The following is a 7198-nucleotide window of genomic DNA, read 5'->3' on the forward strand; positions in this document are numbered from 1 at the left end:
TTCTTCTATATTGTCTTTGGGGCAAGGGTGTCCAATGCTAAATCAATTATGCTAGGGTCAAGGGATACACTTCCAACTTGGTTCGATAAGTTTGACTTATATTTGGGGGGTCCTAATAAAATTGTGAGATACCTTCACATCCCATTTTCTATCTATCCAAATTTGAAGGAAATGTGGATGTGGATTAAAAAAAATTAGACAAAAAAATCGACAGATGGAACAAACAATACCTATTCCTTGGAGGTAGACTACTAATATATCAAAAAATATTTCCCCTTACAACCTATACTATGCTTTGATATGGCTTTTTAATAGCTACCTAGTAAATGAAATCCAATAAAGGATTAGAAGTTTCCTAGGGTTGGATTGAAAAGGGAGGTGTCCAAGAAGCACTCTATCAAGTGGGAGTGGTGTTGCATGCAGAAGGGGCATGAGGGCCTAGGACTTAAAGACTTAAGATTGCATGACATTTCCCTAGCTATCAAATGGATTATGAAGGATTTTGCGAGAGATGATCCTAGGAAATTTTTGGTAAGGAATAATATCTTGATGGTGATGAAATCAAGGAACTCTAAGAGGGGGGGTGAATCAGTGTTCTACCAGTAAATAAACTTTCAAACTTATTATCAGACCACCAGAAGAAAATGCAAGAAAGCAAACTACAAAAACACAAGATAATCAACCACAAAAACATAACACCAATATTTTTACATGGAAACCCGAAAAGGGAAAAACCACGGTGGGATTGGAACCCATAGTATTCATATACTATGATCATAAGTACATAAATATTACAGAGGGAGACTGCACATGCATTTAAGCTCACTTCCTAGAGCTCACTGCTCAAATTACAATATGGAAGTCTCACTGACTTATAGATCATTTACAATGAGAACTACAATGATTGAACTCCAAAATAGCATCAAACAATGCCAAAATGAGTTTCAGTTAAGTGCAAAAAGTCTGAGTATAACACCTTTGCAACTCTGCTCTACTTCTTAGTTAGCTATTGGATCAAGAATGCGCACGTGAAATTATGCCAAACAGGTTTCTCGATCACTACTCGCTCATGCCAATCATCAAAATGATCTTCTACATCAGTCATATATATCTGCAATAAAAAATAAAACATCCATCAAGTCGGCCATCCATATTATGCAATGTAACGTGTAATTGGGTGTCAACTTAGATCGGATCACCAAAACATATCCAGATCAATCAAATAGAGTCTAAATGATTTCTACATGTCGGCCCTATCATCCCATGCATGAATTTCACCACTGCAATCACCACAAGAATTCCAGACCAAAAGTGCTCTTCTTATCCTAAAATACTAGAGATAGATTACCGAACCATTTCCTCAACTGGTTACCAAAAACCATGAATACTAGATAGGATTTCCTAGGAGAGTTTCCATCAATGAAAACCCTAAACCCTTATCCATGCAATAGAATCCACAAGATGAGTGTCAATTGCCAACAAATGTTTATACCTAAGCATGATAGAAAGTGGAAAGACCTTCCACTCAGTGATCTCCTCATCAACATGTATAATATTTCCCTTGTAGCTTCCCTAGTATTTAATAGCCTATGGAAAGTTTGGGAAGTGGTGAAACATAAGGTTATTAACTACCAATTCTTGCAAAACTACAAAAAGATTATCTAGGGTCATAGGTCCATATGGTGGAAACTTGAACGTATAGATAAACCCCTTACTCTCTTATAGGGGTGCTCAACCAAGAGTTGGGACCAAAAGGGTATCGAATCGAATAATTCAATAATATCATTAGTAATGGATAGTTGATTGATTGGCCATCCCATAGCTTAAAATATGAGCCACCTTAGTTTAATTGGAGAACATTTTCTATAATGAGGGAAGCTTGCAAGGATTTTCCCAGCTCCCTATTGAATGCATGAAGAATATTGAGTAGTATAAGAAATTAAAATGGAATGGTGGTACTATTATTTTCAATACTAAAGCTAAAATCATTTACAAAGCTCTTGTTAATAACATCAATATCTTTTATTACTTGAATAATAAATGGAATGTTAGTTAGATTGCAATAATTGGAAGAATTATTTTTAGATGATTTGGTCTAACATTTTAGAGCCTAAAAGGCCTATTTTAGATGGCTTTTTACTTTACAAAGATTACCTTATAAGTTAATAATTATTGATGTTGATGTGTGTTCCATTTGCATAAAACTTGAAACCATAAAGCATATATTTTTTGATTGTCCATTTGCAATAGAGATTTGATATTTCTTCCATGCAAGTCTGAATAATTGACATTAATAATGAAATAAATTGATGGGACATTCTCACTGGAAATATATACAAGCTTGATAAAATTTATAACTTTTTTTTGGTGATCACTATCAACTGAGATTCTATAATTTTGTCGAAAGTAAGAAATGATGATAAGTTTAGTGGGAATCATAGGACACTTATTGATTCATTAAAGAGACTCACTCTTTCTATTATTGTTGTGTAGGTAACTGTGATAATGGAGATATCAAATGCTAAATTCCTGTGGATGCTTGAAGATGGTACAATTAAGGTGAACAAGGAGAAAGTCGGATATGGACATACATGGGCATATAATAAATTAAAAAATATAACCTTCCATAAAGAGATGATGTATTTCTAGAACAAATAAAATGAGGAATAATGTTTAAAAGAAAGGAAGATACCAACAAAAGAGAGCATGGTGTGAGAATTCTCCTCAATGAAGGTGGCATATCAAGTGTAGAGGTAGTAAGATGTAATGAAGAGCTTTTTGTGGTATTCCCTCCTCTAGGGTGGAAGGACTAGGACCAATATATTGAAAGAATAAATTAGTAATTTCTAAAAATATAATCAAAATAGTATAGGCTACTATATGAATAGGATGAACATATGTATGTATATTTTTATATACATTCAAGAAATGCTTTTTGTAATCACTTTTTGTATAGGTGGTAGTAGAAATGGGGATTAGATTGATATTTAAAATATTATATTATAATCTACATTAGGAATGAGGATAAGACTGATACAATATTGGTATAAAATGCTACATTTTGAATAGAACAACAATTTAGTACTTAATCTTGTTATATTGTATTTGAACAATGTTTACACTATATCTAATACAAAATTCCATCACATGAAAAAGAGAGAGGATCCACCCAAATAGAGAAACAAGAGAACACCCAAAGTAGAAAGAGGAAGGAAAGAGTAGGTAGCCCATCAAAATTTTATAGTACCAAAAAACTTCTAAATGAAGAAACTTGAAAACTATTGTTAGAGAGTGTAATGTTGTAAATTACATCCTATGAAATTTCAGGTTATATATGCCTTCTCCTTTAGTTACAATTAAGACAATTATGTCTTTTATCCTTTATCCTAATCTAAAATACCCCTTAACACTCCACATACTTGATTTATCAACTATTAGCTCTACTTTTTGCCCAAACATGTGCACATTGCATAGATGTCCATGCAAAAATCTATGACTTTGATAATCATTGGGATGTTATACTTGCTACATTTGGATAGTGTAATTCCTCTACCAACTTGCACCGATGTCGGGAGTCGTATGCTGCTACTAAAACCTCCTCTTTTGTCTCCATTTTCTAATATTTCAACCTCTTTCTACTCCATTCTTGCTTGCTACCACTCTTGAAGAACTTATCTTTCATTCTATAACTTTATTCTTTCAATATCATGATACTCTATACACTTTGTTATTCCACCATTACTATTGCAGTAGTGATATCTTGTTTCTACATTGTCATCACTCAGAGAGATCACTGTCACTTTGGGGTTTCTTGTTGCTTCTTCACATTTTCAAGCTACTAAGATCTTGTTCTTGAGGCTAGTCCATTCTATGAGGTTATTTAACATGTTGTCTTTACTTTGATAGAATATTGTTCTTTCATTTTCTTTATGTCTTTTATCCATATCTTGTCTACGGTTGTCCATGGAGGTGGGAACACCCAAAAAAGGGTTTGACTTGGGAAAACTACTATATACCCACCCAAAAAATTTCTTTGGTCTTACATGCACATAGTACAAGTGAAGGATCTAATTGGAGAATTTTTTGTGATCTTGTTTGATATTTATGGTGATGACTAAACCTCTTTCTCTTGTCATTCTAGTTATTTAAATCTATTTTGTACTTTCATTTTTGTTACTTTAGATAGTTGTTTAGTCAAATTTCCTTATTTCTTTGATTTCTTAATGTTATGTATGTTGCTAAGGATTTTATATGACAATTCTAATTTTCTATCCATACAAGGCATCAATATGCTATATTTTTGTTAGGGGTCCCACAAATACTGAGGAGGGGGGGTGAATCAGTATCTAATAGGTAATGAGAATTTCTTAAGTTAAAACATGCAGAACATAATATAACTGTGTACTGACATGCAAGAAATAATGCAATAAACAGAATCAAAAACATCCACATGAAAAGTACACCATAACACAAGATGTTTAATGAGGAAACCCGATGTGGGAAAAACCTCAGTGGGATTTGTGACCCACAATATTCACTCACTGGCCAATAAGAGAATATTACTTACAATAGGAGCCTGTATTGAAATGTGGCGACTGATCAGCAAAGTAATGTACATTCAGCACGTATCCTCGCCGGGGTCAGGGGCCGGGCAGGGGTTCGGGGGCGGCAGCCCCCGAGAAATTTTTTTTTGCCGTTTTTTGTTGATGAAAACCGACATTGTAATAAAACCCTAAAAAGGCCGACTTTGTTTGTTGCCCTAAAAACGCATGTTATAAGTGGCTGGGATGCTTAAGGCATTGTAAGGTTGATGTACTATTTTTGCTGGATAATAAGAAAGATTGGACGGCTGTGTATGGTGGACGTAACCCATTCTGGGTGAACCACGTTAAATCTCTGTGTTATCTGTGTCCTGTTTTATTTCTTTATCTTTTGTATTTAAATCTGCATATAATTGTTAGTTCATATTTGCTTCAGATCTGCTTGAAACCCTAACAATTAGTATCAGAGCGAGGTTTTCTGTAAATTGGCAGGACTTTCAGATTTGAGTGGGAGCAATGGAGGATTCCAAATTCAAGGTCGAAAAGTTTAACGGCCAGAATTATCAGTTATGGAAAATGCAGATGGAGGATTACCTGTATCAAAAGGATTTGTGGCGGCCATTGGAAGGAAAGGCAAAGAAACCGACCACAATATCAGATGAAGAGTGGGACATTTTAGATAGAAAGGCACTGGGATCCATTCGATTGTGCCTTGCAGCGTCTGTAGCATTCAATATAACAGAAGCAAAAACAACTGTAGATTTGATGGCAACATTGGCTAAGCTGTATGAGAAACCCTCGGCTTCGAATAAGGTATTTCTTATGAATCGTTTGTTTAATTTGAAAATGAGTGAGGGAGGATCTGTAGCAGAGCACTTAAATGAATTTAATACAATTACCAGTCAATTGTCTTCGGTAAAAATTACCTTTGTAGAAGAGGTTAGGGCTCTCTTGATTTTATGTTCTTTGCCAGAAAGCTGGAATAGCTTGGTTATGGCTGTAAGTAACTCTGTCTCTGGTAAAAATACTTTGGTATTTGATGATATTGTTGGTGTTATCCTAAGCGAGGAAATGCGAAGGAAAAGCACAGGTGAGACTCCAACATCATCGGGTAGTGTTTTGAATGTGGAGAACAGAGGAAGATCAAAGGAAAGAGGAAAAGGCCCTGGAAATGAGAAGTCACGAGGGAAGTCAAAGAAAGGACGCTCTCAATCTAGAGGAAAGAAAGATTGCTGGTACTGCGGAAAACCTGGTCATCTAAAGAAAGACTGTTGGTCTCGAAAAAACAAAGAAGGAGACAAAAATGAAAATGACAGTAAGGAAGCTAATATTGCAAGTAATACTCTACAAGATGCTTTAATCTTATGTTTGGATAATGTTAATGATTCCTGGGTAATAGATTCTGGGGCTTCATTTCATGCTACACCCCATAGAAAATATTTTCTAGATTATGTTCAAGGTGATTTTGGACAGGTATATTTGGGTGATGATGAGCCCTGTCAAATTGTTGGAAAAGGAAAGATAAAGATCAAGTTGCAGAATGGTAATGACTGGTTTCTGCAGGAGGTAAGACATGTTCCTAATTTAAGAAGAAATTTAATTTCTGCAGGGCAACTAGGTAGTGAAGGTTGCATAGTTACCTTCTCAGATAGTATGTGGAAGGTCACTAAAGGATCGTTAGTAGTAGCTAAAGGTGCGAAGGTAGGCACATTATATCTATGTACTGGTAACACTTACTCTACCTTAGCTGCTACAGATAAAGTTACTGCAGGGACAACAACAATAAATGTTGCAAGAACAGATTCGATAATGTGGCACCATAGGCTTGGGCACATGAGTGAGAAAGGGATGAAAATCCTTCACTCCAAAAATCTATTGTCAGGACTAAAGAAGATTGATTTAGAGTTCTGTGAAAACTGTGTTTATGGTAAACAGAAAAGAGTCAGATTTCTCAAGGTTGGGAAAGAGAAGAAGAGTGAGAAGTTAGAGCTTGTACATTCAAATGTATGGGGACCGGCTCAAGTATCATCTCTTGGTGGCTCTTGTTATTATGTTATTTTTATTGATGACTCAACTAGAAAAACATGGGTATATTTCCTAAAACAAAAATTAGATGTTTTTGAAACTTTTAAGAAATGGAAAGCTCTGGTTGAGAATGAGACAGGAAAAAAGTTGAAGTGTCTCAGATCGGATAATGGAGGTGAGTATTGCAGCAAAGCATTTGAAGATTACTGTTCCTTAAATGGGATTCGAAAGCAGAAGACAGTTCCAGGAACTCCACAGGAAAATGGTGTGTCAGAGAGAATGAATAGGACCATCATGGAACGTGCGAGGAGCATGAGATTGCATGCTGGATTGCCCTTACATTTTTGGGCAGATGCTGTACATACTGCTGTCTATTTGATAAATAGAGGACCTTCAACCCCTTTGGATGGTGGTATTCCAGAGGAGGCATGGACTGGTAAAAAGGTAAATTATTCTTTTCTAAAAACTTTTGGTTGCGAAGTTTTTGTCCATGTTGATAAAGAAAACAGAACCAAGCTTGATGCTAAATCTCATAAATGTACCTTCATTGGATATGGGATAGATGAATATGGCTATCGGTTATGGGATTTTGAAAATAAGAAAATAATTAGAAGTAGAGATGTTATATTCAA

This window comes from Cryptomeria japonica, chromosome 9, assembly GCF_030272615.1.
Source record: "Cryptomeria japonica chromosome 9, Sugi_1.0, whole genome shotgun sequence".
Lineage (NCBI taxonomy): Eukaryota > Viridiplantae > Streptophyta > Pinopsida > Cupressales > Cupressaceae > Cryptomeria > Cryptomeria japonica.